The sequence below is a fragment of the Callospermophilus lateralis genome, chromosome 10 (assembly GCF_048772815.1).
Source record: "Callospermophilus lateralis isolate mCalLat2 chromosome 10, mCalLat2.hap1, whole genome shotgun sequence".
NCBI classification, from domain to species: Eukaryota; Metazoa; Chordata; class Mammalia; order Rodentia; family Sciuridae; genus Callospermophilus; species Callospermophilus lateralis.
In genome coordinates this window covers 47,043,934-47,057,744 of record NC_135314.1, presented here as the reverse complement: position 1 = coordinate 47,057,744, position 13,811 = coordinate 47,043,934, and positions in this window count along the sequence as shown.

Below are 13,811 nucleotides of genomic sequence, written 5' to 3'. Positions count from 1 at the left end.
TGGACAAAATTAGAAACTAATACTAAGAATTAGAGCTGTAGCAACAAATGCCTATAAGTGGCTTTTGAAGTGGGCAATTGGTAGAAACTGAAAGACTTTGAAAGAGTAGGCTAGGGAAAGTCTAGATTTCTATGAATGAAATTTTAAGGGTGATTCTGGTGAGGGTGAAGAATAAAGAACTACAGGGGAAATCTGAATGTTCATAGAGATGGCGTAAGTGGTCATAACCAGAATGTTAATAAAAAATGGATAGGAAAGCCCATTCTGATGAGTTCTTAGATAGAAATGAGCAACAAGCTATTAGAAACAGGAATAAAGGCCATACCTGATATATATTTGCAATGAACTTGATGAATTTGTGTTCATATCCCAGGATTTTAAAGAATGCAGAACATAAGAGTGTTGACCTCTAATATTTGGCAGAAGAAATATATAAGCATAAAGTGTTCAAGCTGCTGTGTGACTCTTTATTACTTTTATCCATTAACAGTGAAATGGAAAGAGAAGAGAGAGAAAGATGAAATTTATAATTTTAAAAGAAGAAGAATGGAAAGATTTGGACATTTTGTAGACTGGCTAGATAAAACACGTTTGGAAGAGAACACAAAGATTATTGCCAAGCTATTATGTGCTTAAGAGTTTAGTGCCAATAGAAGGCAGCCAGGTGTTAATCATTAAGCCAAGGAAATGAAGACCCTAAAGACATTTCAGAGCTCCTCAAGGCTTCCCTGCCAATCATAGACCCAGAGCTCAAGGAAGGCAGAGTGGTTTTGGTGGATGGGTGCTGGACACCCTCCTTGGACTTGCTACCCAGGGCTGCCCTAAGACTTTGCTGCTCACATTCCAGGGCAGCACTCCTTGGCTGCTTCAATCACGATTCAAGTAGGCCCAGGTTTGGCTTCACATGTTGCTCCAGAAGGTACAGGTGGAAACCTTGAGGGTTCACATGGTGCTGTCGGCAGCCCGCAGAATGCAAGATCTGTGGGGGTGTGGCCATCTGCACTTACAATTCAAATGATATTGCAGACGATGTGGGAGCCCAGGCAGAAATTTATTGCAGGCATGGAGCCCTCACAGAAAGCCTTCACAAGGGAGATGCCTTATAGAGCTGCAGGGACGGGGTCACACCTTTGATTCCCAAATGATAGAGCTACCAGTGTGCAATGCTAGCCTGGAAGAACTACAGGCACCAGACTCTAACTTGTGAGAACTTCTTTCTGGTCTGAGCCACCAAAGTCATAAGAGTTGGGCTAGGCATAGGGGACTCACATCTGCAGTATGTTCAGGAGATAGCACATGAAGTGAAACATTATTTGCCCCTTTTGGAACAGGAATGTCTATCCTATGCCTCTCCTACCATTATATTATGAAAGCACATTATATAACTTGTTCTGATTTCACAAGCTGGAGCCAGAGGTAATTTACTATGGTATGAATTTATGCCTTGAGACTCACCCATATCTATTTCAGATGAGACTCTAGACTTTTAAACTTTTGAGATGATTCTGGAAGAAGTTAACACTTTGGAACTGTTCAGATGGAATAAATATATTTGTATGTGAGAAGCCATAAGTTTGGGGGCTTAGAGGTGGAATACCAAAGTTTGGATGACCCTTCCAAACAACATGTTGGATGTAATTGCTGTTGTACCAGTATTAAGAAGTGAGATCTTTGAGAGATGATTTGGTCATGGATTTTTGCCTTTATTGCAAGAGAGTGTTGGTTATTGAGGAAGTGAGTTCCTGATGAAAAAGATGAACATTGACCTGGTTTCCTTTGTCTTGCAGGTGCTTACTTTTCATCTGCCATGTCATGAAGCATCCAGAAGTCCTTGGCCAGATGCCAACACCATGCCCTCAGACTTCCTAGCCTCCAGAATCATGAGTCAAATAAATCATATTTGTGTTTTCTATTTGAAACTATGAAACTACACCATCACAAGATCTGTAGGCTACAAAACCTTCATGAAACTATGGTGAGTACCAGACTACAAGCATTGTAAGCCTGCTGTATGTGAGAACCACTCATGCTTATGGAAACACTGAGCAACTTCCAGATCTATCAATAAGAAACTTACCTTTAAACTCATTAAAAACGTATGAATCTATAACATTGTAAAAATATAAAAACAATGGTAAAAAGGATAGCACCGGAGATGAAAGTTGGTTTGGTGCCTGAGATCAGGATAGAGCAAGCAGTGTGGGCAAGAATCTGTCAGAAAAGCAAGATCTTTCCAGATAAGAAATCAGCCCAGCTTTTGTATTTCCTCTGCTTGGGCATGCCAGAGTCAAATCAGAAATCACCTCCAAATCAAATAGAACGCTCTTTATCAGGTTATTAGCTTATATACAATATCAGGCAAATCAGTAGGAACTAGCATTGATCCTAGAGAGTGGAATGAGATTTTGCAATCTTTCAGTCCCGCAGTTGCAAAATTTTGTGGTCTTGAAGCCTGGTGATCCTACAGTCCTGTGTTCTCCTACTTTCTCAAATGTCACAGACTGTAGTCTCATAGTCTTACAGGATTGAAGTTTCACTGACTCAAATTCTAGAAATCTCAAGGTCTCAATTTCTCCCAGTGTTTCAGTCTTGAGATCTTGAAGTGTTGTTGTGTTTGGTCATGAGGACTTTGAGGACAAGAGTTCTGAACTCAACTCAAGCAGTTTTATTTCACAGGAGAGTGAATCTGATCCCCTAACATGTATTGTCTTAAAGTGTGTCTTGTGACCTACTATGCAGCCCTTCCCACACACACCCTATGGTTTTTAGGTGTAAAACATGATGAATCTAATTCAATGTTTACAATTGCATTTTTCTATGTCCTTGTCGCTAAACCCTTTGTTATGTGTCATTCTAGACATTCTCCCTCAGAATATAATCCACTCCCATATTTTTAATTATCAAATATGTATCTTCAACCCAAATCCCTTTCTTGATATTTGAACTCATTTATTTAGTTGACCTCTCCACTTGAATGCCACACATGATTCAAGTTTAAAAAATTCATACCCTATATCCTTCTCTGTTCTTTTCTATTTTCACCTAAACCTGCTCTTTTTCTTCATTTTCATAGAGAATGGCATCATCCAGTCCCCCAGGACTAAATGGTGGACATTGTTATCTTGTTTCTCTATTATCCCTATATTCAAGTAATTTAAGACAACTGTCATTTTTTCCTATACACCTATACTGATGTCATCTCCTTCCATTTAATCCCTGTATCACTAATGAGTCTCAATTGAACACTTTGAGAAGGCTATTTGGTATACCTTAAATATGCATTCTTATGTTTGTTGATCAATTGTATTTCTCTTCTGTATTTCCCTTCAGCTCTTTAACCCATTTATTGATGGGGTTATTTGTTTTTTTGGTGTTAAGTTTTTTGAGTTCTTTATATATCTTGGAGATTAATGCTCTGTCTGAGGTGTATGTGGTAAAGATTTTCTCCCATTATGTGGGCTCTCTCTTCACTTTGTTGTTTCCTTTGCTGAGAAAAAGTTTTTTAGTTTGAATCCATGCCATTTATTGATTTGTGATTTTACTTCTAGTGCCTGAGTCTTTGATGCACTTTGAATTGAGTTTTGTAAATACAATCAATCAACAAATGTATGAAAAAAATGTTCAGCATCTCTAGCAATTAGAGAAATGCAAATCAAAACTACTCTAAGATTTCACCTTACACCAGTCAAAATGGCAATTATCAAGAATGTAAGCAACAAACAAAAAATGTTGGTGAGGCTGTGGGGAAAAAAGGTATTCCAATTAGCCTTCTCAATGTGTTCAATTAAGACTCATTAGTAAAAGAAGAATTAAATGGAAGAAGATGACATCAGTATAGGTGTAGAGAAGAAAATGACAGTTGTCTTAAATTACTTGAATATAAGAATAATAGAGAAATAAGAACCCAATGATAATGATGTCCACCATTCAGTTCTGGGAGACTAGATGATGCCATTGCTGGTAGGACTACAAATTGGTGCAACCTCAATGGAAAGCATTATGGAGATTTCTCAGAAAACTTGGAATGGAACCACCATTTGACCCACTCCTTGGTTTATACCCAAAAGACTTAAAATCAACATACCACAGTGACAAAGCCACATCAATATTTATAGCAGCTCAATTCACAATAGCTAAATTATGGAACCAAACTAGGTGTCCTTCAACAGATGAATGGATAAAGAAAATGTGATATATATATATATATATATATATATATATATATATATATATATATATATATATATATATATTACTCAGTCTTAAATAATAATGGAATTATGCATTTGCTGGTAAATGGATGGAGCTGGAGAATATTAGGCTACGTGAAATAAGCCAATCCCCCAAAACCAAAAGCCTAATGTTTTCTTTGATATGGGGATGCTAATTCACAGTAAAGAAGGGCAATAGGGAAGAATGTACTTTGGATTAGGCAGAAGGGAGTGAAGGTAGGAGTGGTGGAAAGGAAGGAGAATGAATCTGACATTATTACCCTATGTGCATATATTACTACATGACAGGTGTGATTCTACATCCTGTACAACCAGAAGAATGAGACCTTAAACTCCATTTATGTATGGTATGTCAAAATGCACTCCATTGTTCCACATACAAATAAAACTGTCATACAAATAAAAATTTGAATTCTTTATATGTTTGTTATTGTTCACTTTGAAAAGAGGAGGGTGGAGAAGGATGACCACTGGAAGTAATGTGCTCCTTTGCTTTTTATTTTCTTAAACTGTTCATTTTTGTCTCTGAACTTGAAAATAACAAGACTTACCACCCTAAAAGAGCATGTTGCTTTCCATCCATGGTAACTTGAGATTACTGCTTAGGATCTCTATCATCACCCTAAGCTGGTGAAAGTATTTCTTTCAAAAATAGACTGTGTTCTACCAGGGAGGAGCTTTGATAATTGTGGATCTCTCCATTCTCTTTTTAAGTATCCAGTAATGTTTTATCACTCTTGTGATATTTTATTTACACCTGTAGTTTGGCATCCCCCCAAACTCTGTCTCGCTGGCCCACCTCTGCATCCAGGTGCTTCCACTGTTATAGCTATAGACATATCATTTCAGCCTTGGAGTTTTGCAAGCTTCCTACCTGGTCTCTCCGTTTCCAGCATTTCTGTTTTCTCCCTCCAACTCTGCTACAAACACAAGTCAGTTTCTGCACTTCAGTTGGAATGATCTTTGAAAATTGCAAATCTGATCATATCACTCCCATGTGTGAATCACTATATTGATTTTCTCTTTTTCATAACCCCATAGGAAATATATTCTCCATCTGATCTTCTGACACTCCCTCATCACCCATTTTCTTCTTTAAGTTATTCACATATATGTGGAGCTTTTTTTCTTTCTTCTGACATTTTTTCAAAAGTTGTCCTCTCTTCCTAGAGCATTCTTAGTAGATAGCCATCCCTTGCTCACCATTTGATTACGAAACTAGACTTCATTCTTTTTAAGAAATCTCTTCTAACCCTAAGGCCCACCTGGAGTCAGGAACTGTTTTCTGTCTCTTCTGGCACCTGATCCCACAACCTCACATGCCTACTGCAGTGTGTTTCAAATTATTTAATCGCCTTTTATTTCCTCTTCTAGATCATAAGTTCTGTGTCCAAGCACAGAACACTTTCTCAACAAATACTTTTTGATTGAGTGTACATAAAACTCAGTATCATTAGGCCATAGCGTGATTCACAAATCAATTATTTAGCATTCAATAAGCACTTATTGAACACATAGCCACGTGCAAGAAATGTTGAGATAGAGCAAACCATCCTTTTTGCGATCCCATTCTAAAAGGATTTTAAAAACTATGAGATAGATTTGGTTTTCCAATAATACTTATAATTCACAGAAATGCAGGTTTTATAAGACAGCCTTCTAATCATGAAGAACAGAATCTGAGAATAGACTATAGGGAACAGAGGAGAAAGATCTAAGCCTGGGAAACAACTGTACAATCATCTAACATTTTCATACCTAGATTCATGTTAACATGGTGAAAATATTTCCCTTTGTTAGTGCTCACTGCCCACGGGGTTTAGTAGAATTTCTATTTTATTTCTCTTCTGATAACGCTACTATGCAATAGTTAAATAGGAATTATTTCACAGGTATTATTTGAAAATTTACAATTTTGTATCCACTTTCTAAAGTACAACTGTGTGCTTTTTCCTGCATTGGCTGCTTAGCATTTTCCCCCTATATAATTTACTTGTCTCATTTACTTTCCCTGGTGACACTTTCCCTGGAGTCCGGAGCTGTCCCAAGAAGGATGTTTGCTAATGCACAGCACCATCTGCTGGTGATACTTGAAATTGACAGTGGAATTGCCCAAAAGATTGAAGCTTGTTTCCTGGGGAGGATGTTTGGCCTTTGCCATAGACAGATTATGTTTATTTACTTGTTCCAAGATTTATTCAGAAATTTATACAAAATATTCCATATAAGTTAGTATTTACCTTTGTCTTCCTCTTTTTTTGCATACCGGCTTTTTGGAAATAAGGTGATTAGTAACTGCTGCTAGCAGTTATACACAGCCAATCATGCAGATGATTCCTCTTTAAATATTTTTGGTGAGATATTTCAAATGGCTCTTAGAAAAAGACATCTCAGAAGTTACAAGAATCTTGCTTTTTCTACTTTCAATGGTTAAACTCCTCTACCCAGATTGTCAGATTTCCATTCATTTTGATTTTTTTTTGGAGAAACTGAAATTGGCAGCATCTACAGTTTCCTCTTCTACAAGGTGGGCATAGTCAGAAGACAATGTCAAGACTTGTTTTTTTTTTTTTTTTGACATGGCAGCAGTGGACGCAGAATGATGGTTTATAGATAGGCTTTTGCTGACATAATGGTATTAGAAAACTCTAGCAAAAGCCACCCTTTTACCAGAGATGGACCTGCATGACTTGGTATTATAGAGGGGGCCAGATTTACATCCTTACTTTAGGGTACCACTAGAATCACATAATGGAATAGAATATGTGGACTTGTGATACGTGATCAATCAATATTACATACTTTTGATGCATAATGTGTAAATAGCATAAAATATCTTCATATTTGAGATTATGAATATAAAGGACTCATCAAGGGTCAGAAAATCTGGATTTTAATTGTATGAATCTGGGAATGTGCCTTTGCTTTTGTGAGTCTCAGGTTCTTCCTCGGTTGAATGATAATGTTTCTCCAACATGCCTCAGGGTGCCATCCTAAAAGTAAAGTGAGATAGTGGGTGCAAAATATCAGTGAAAGACTAAAGACACACAAGTGACACTTGAAGTCCCAGATAGCTATTGAAATTGCCACTTTTCAGGACAGACACAATTAAATATGTGCTCTGATACCATACCAGGCAGACATTATAATAATCTTGTCTTGTTGGGTTGAAAAATTGAATTTAAGGACTGTTCACAAATCTTCTTATGATCCTGTGGGCAAAACACACAATCCCCCACTCCAAGAATGACCTTCTCATTCCTCTAAATTCCACACTCGACATGAGCTTCCACACAGAAGAACCTATCCAACCTGGCATGAGATGGGTTAACCACAGAATGGTGTACTTGAGGGGCCACAGATACGGACAATGCAGTTTTATCCTTTGTCCTTGCCTGATGATCAAACAAATGAGACTCATAGGACTGAGGGCAGCTCTTTATCCATTCTCTAGGCTACAATTACATAGGTTGCTTTGATGCCTGTCACTCATTTAAGGTTACCTGTTAATGCAATTTGTCTTTTTAAAGAAGAGTTTTTAGACAGCTTGTGCGTAGAAGAGCTCTAGAGAACTGTGAGTCTAATGGTCTCCTTTCAGTGATGATAAAACTGTTGACCACACAGAAACAAAAATATTTACTCCTACTATAACAGTGATAGCAGGTACCCCAATATACTGAACCCCAACTATATCTTTCATTTTGTTTCTACAGTACTGAGTGCTATCATGGTTTTGTGTTTTCTCCTTGATCTATACTTAAAATTTTTTTTTTTCTGATATAGAATATCAACATCATGAACAAGCTAGATGTAATGGAGAAGACATTGGTTCTGCAAATAGGATCCAGAGACTGTGTACTGCCAGGTTTAGTGTCGTGGATTTTTTTTTTTTTTAGTCAAAGAGGAGATAACCCAGGTGATGATGAAGAAGTGATCAGAGGTGTGTTCAGGTAGAAAATGGGACTCTCCTAACTGCAAGGCAGAAATACCAGAGTCATGCTACCCTCCTCAGTAAAAGCCTGGGGATTTATTTGGGCTAGTTATCAGAGATGAGGAGTCTTCTCTTAACTTTCTCTAGGCTACACCTGACAGCTTGGATCCCTTGGTCTAATTCTGAACCAAGAAGAGCTCTCAGAGGCTCTGACTTCAGCCAGTGATCATAATAATGGCTGCTGACTCTAACATTGCCCTTTACCTATTTGGGGCTTAGTTGGAATCTTGCTGAGTTTGGAAAGCTACTCAAGATCTGGAGGGAACCTGTCCTCCACAGGGAGCAGACACAGAAAAGACTCTAGTGATGACCAGCAGGATTCCTGACTCTGGCTAACTCTGACCTCTTTATCAGAGGACCCAGGACAAAACTCACTGAGATGGACACAACTCAAGGAAACATATGATGAGAGTGTAGCACTTGGAAACTTATGACTTTGGGTAGCCTTACTTTTAATTTCTTAATGACCAAATGTGTATCTGTTTCTAGACCTGAGGGCCACGGGAGACAATCAACTGGCCAAGAGACAAGTTGGTCACTTACATGATCATTCAGTGTAAAGTATCCTGAAGTCCAGAGCTGCAAATTCTGGAAAAGAAGCCTCATTTCTGCTAGTCTTTTTTTTTTTTTTTTTTTAATCTCTTTCAGCTCCAGAAAGGCATTCAAAAGGTATATTTGGATTTTAATTTAAGAAAAACAAGTAAGGCAGACAGACTCACTGAAGGACACACACGGAAGGCCCCACAGCCCTGCCCTTTCCTGTCCCAGACAAAACTGAGGCAGTTACTTATAAGCATCTTTATGAGCAATGCTGTCTGCATAGTTAGTTATTAAAGCTGGCTGCACGCGTGGGGTATTCAAAGAACAGTAGATTTTTACTGTTTTTTAAATTACAACCTTGGGACCTGTGTCACACTGCAAGACAAGGCAGGTTTGGTACATCTTAGTAAATAAAAGGAGGTCTGAATCATACCACAAAATTCCTGTACTTGAACTAGTCATTTTGTCTTTTATGTATAGCATTTAATATCATTTATGTTAGTGATCATTTTAAGTCTTTATTTGTACAAATTTTTTAAGTTTACCACTGTGGTTCCTCTCTCTTGACCCTGTCAGGTGAATGTTCTTGGTTAGTGATCTGGACGCAGGCTAGACTCATTCAGAAAAGACACTTTTGCGGGAGTGGGGTAACCAGGGATTCAACTCAGAGGCATTCAACCAATGAGCCACATCCCTATTCCATATATATATATATATATATATATATATATATATATATATACATACACACACACACATATATATATATATAATTTTATTTAGAGACAGGGTTGCACTGAGTTGCTTAGTATCTCCCTGTTGCTGAGGCTGGCTTTGATCTTGTGGTCCTCTTGCCTCAACTTCCTGAGCCACTGGGATTACAGGCATGTGCCACTGCACCTGGCCAGAGTAGACACATTCCTCTCCAAATTGTTATATGGCTTTTTAAGGAAGCATTAAAATTTGAGCCCTATCTGGAATTGTCCACTGTTACTAAGATAATATTGAACTTGAAATCAAGCAGATATCGCAAGAAAAATTCAACAAGTGAAAAGGGAACTTTTAAAAATAACCCCTCACTGAACTCTGTGACCTTTGAACTCTATTATACTCAACACATATTTAGTGCGTATTATTGACAGAAACTAAGAAAATTAAATACAAAACTGATTCATGTAAAGTGACTAGAAGAACACACAGTAATTGATGGCCAATATACATGCTAAAATACATATTGTTGTTACGGTAACAAATACTTAAGTAGAAATCTTAGAAAATTCAGATAATAGCAAAGATAATAATATCAACATTGACGTCATGCCACCACAATAGATAACCACTGTTACCATTTATAGTCATGTAAATTTTATTACTCTAATAATAATTATTTAAAACATATCCTAAGGACTTAATGTATACCAAGATAACCAACCCTGAAGCATTTGGTGTAGAGTACTGAAATGAAATTAGGAGATTAAGATTTTAGGCTTTTTTTGCAGTGAACCAGCATTCTGCCCTCAAGAGATTCTCATATTCCTTAGTCTTAATTTGAAACTTTATAAAAACCAGCAGAGATGGAGAATCATGAACAGCTCTCTCCACTAACACTAAAAATTAGAAACCAAGTGCTATTATCCCCCTTTCTCTTTATGTTGACATTTTTACCCCACTATGCTGATATATAAATAAACAGGTGTAGATCAGATAATATTGAAATTACAATTTCTAAATGAATAGAAGTAAAATTATTTCTCATGTATTTTACATTAATGATCATGCACATATAGCTAAAATACATTAATAGATGTCACTATGCACACCCTAAAATACCCCCCACCCCCCCACAAACACACACACTCACAAGTTCTTGGAGGTACTAGTCATCCACAGGTCAAAAAGATGCTCATCTATAAAATCTGACACAGTTTCAGCAATCAGAAAAGCCAAATCCATTTGATCTTTGAAGTTGTCAGTGAAAAATTGATGAGTTGTGCCTGCTCAAGCTCTGAGCTAGGGTCAAATTACCCTTGAAGACACAAGAAAGAAGAAGTGATTTGCAGATAAGGCTGATGGCCTTGGCACCAGAAGCTTTTATTTTCTTAGTTCTAGTCCCTGGGAGAGGAGTGTGCCTCAGCGGGCACAAAGTGTTCCCCAGACAATGTTAGACACACGCCAAACTGGAGCCCTGCCAGGGTCCAGCTACTACACTGAATTGCTGCTTGCCACCCCTGGGCATACACAAAAGGCAGGCCCAGGTTACGGTAGCCTCCCAGGAGAGGACCAAAGCTGCTATTTGTCATCATTAAACGAATAGGCCATTCTTTTTCCTCCTGCCCTCTAATCAATGGCAGTAAAACTTAACTGGAAAAAAAAAAAATGGGCAAAGAATAACTCAAAATCCTGAGCTGAGGTAGAAGTGAACTCCCTTCCCTCAACTTCTATATTAAGAAACATTGCCTGATTCTGCCATTTATTCTTCATGTCAGTCCGAGTATGCATTTTTCTAATTAGCGACATAAATCTTAACACAGTAGTTGTTCTCTGAATGAGAGAAATGCTTATATGTAGATAATTTTAAAAATCAAAAGAGTCCAATAAAAAATTAAGAAACTATCATGATCCAAAATTAGAGATAGCCATAATAGTCAATTTAATGTGGCTTGTTCTGATCATTCACGTGTGGGTGGTGTATTTGAATATGCATGTTGTGCAATGCAGAGACTAGAAGCAGAAAACAACTGTTTTCAACAACTGGAACACATTATACATAATATTTTGCATTTTTTATCTAACATGTTATGCTATTATAATTGGAAAATTATGAACATTTGAAAATAATACCTTTCAGGATTGCTAGAAGTATCATATAGATAAATTTAAAATCTGAAATGACAACAGGTATGTAATAATCAACTAAATAATGTTCATTTCATTAGCGTCTAATCAGCATGAAATTATTTTTCAGTTTAAAATATTCAAAACTATATAACTAAACTATCTATGGAAAGACATGAGAAGGGCATTGTTGAATATCACAGTCTAAAAAAAGCAGTGATCCTAGAGTTGGTTGATATTTACTTCTGTACTCTTCTAAAGAGCAGGCCAAATTATGCTTGAGCTAAGTCCACTGACAGAGAAATTATTAGATGCTAACAAAGCTCATTCTATTTTCTGATGGCTTTAGTCACTAGAAAATTCCATGTAATGTTAATATCAAAGTATCTCCTTTTATCAACTCAATTGGTGCTCCTAGTTCAAGTCATTTAACCATATGAAAAATATCTAATTTTCTTTATTTAAGATCACTGTGCAGAAAATGTAAGACATTGAAGCTAAACACGAAGGTACTCCCAGTTTTCAATTAAAGCAGGATTCACTGATCTTGTGCTCTGGATTCTTTTCTTCTGTTTATGCAGCTTGATGGTTAAAATTCATTGTTCTCTCAAATTAGGCTTATTATTAATTAAGAGGTTAGAGTGTTTTTAAAACTGAGGGCAGTCTTGGTAACAGTATCATGCAAAATGTATATAACATGATTAACTCTGTACTACTAGAAGATAGAAAATCTTTGAAAGCTCATGATGAAGATAAGAAAAAAAACACTATCCAAAAGATTAAGCCTCTAACTTATATAAATTATGTTTAGCATGCTCAACTTAGAACCATGATTAAGAGGATAAACAGACATTATCAAGCAGCAAAAGTACTCTGAGAAGGTTTATATCAAATGAAAATATATGGATGTCATTGTAGCCTTTCATTCTATTAGAAACACTTATTAAGTGTCCACATGTGCTGGACACAGCAATTATTTTTTATATATGCACTTCTATTTAATGATTAATCCTCCCAGAAATCATTCATTTAAAAAGTTGATCAGGTAAGATGAGAATGTTAATTTCTAGTTATTTGATGCTTAAAATAACTCACCTTTGATTACATAGGCAAAAATGTCAATACAGGGTTTTTCAAATTGAATGTGTGTGTGTGTGTGTGTGTGTGTGTGTGTGTGTGTGTGTGTGAGATTGGGAAAGAGGAAAATATATATGCAATTGGCTTTAAATTTACAGAATTATTCACGCTAGAATTATTCTTTTTCTCATTCCCACTTCTTTTCCTATTTTCCACACCCCCCACACACACACTCTCACACACACACAGTTAGATTTAATCAAAACATCAAAAGAACAAATGATTATGTTTTCTTTATTCAAGCTATTTAATTGACTTTCTAAGTAGTCTCCATGCCTGCCACAACCTCTTCTTTAAATATATCCCATATATTCTATTTTTAGAAATACTAGTTTTACAAATCATAGGCTGATAAGTACTATTCTTGTTTAAACAAACCAACTTGATGGAGCTTCTTTGTTTTCAGGAAAATTCCAAAATCCATTACATTAGAATTCAACTCTATAGCTACTCAATCTCATCCCATGCACAGTGTTGCAATGTTACTGCAGGAAAGTCCATGTTCCTCATGTGTATGACTGTGTCTTTTCTCTTTTCTAGCTAAGTATAGTTATTTGATATTCCCCAAATGTGGTATTCATCTCTATATTTTGCTCATGTCATTTTCTTATAGTTATTGCCAACTGAGTTAATACTTCACTCTTGTTTCACATACTATCTCCTTGATTATGTCTTCATCATGTAGTCAAAAATTCTTTCTTCCTCTGTCTTTTCACCTCACTTTCCTTGTACACCTATCACAGGATGAATTTTGTTCTACCTCATAAGCTCTTCAAGGTCAGATGGTACTTAAATGTGAGACACTACTACACACCAAAAGACTAAAGATGGAACCATATTGGATATCTGCTCTCCAGAAGCTTTAAAGTGTGAGCAAGACTCTAAAGCCCTTAACTTCACATTAGTCAGAATACTGAATCATATATACTTATTTGTATATACTTCTTTGATATTTTGGTTTCACTCTAATGTTCATGAGTGCTTATTCATTTTTATTTGTTTCTTAAGACTTGAAGATCTGTTTAGTCTCATCAAGTCTGTCTTAATCCATTTGTGCTGCCATGAGAGAATACCAC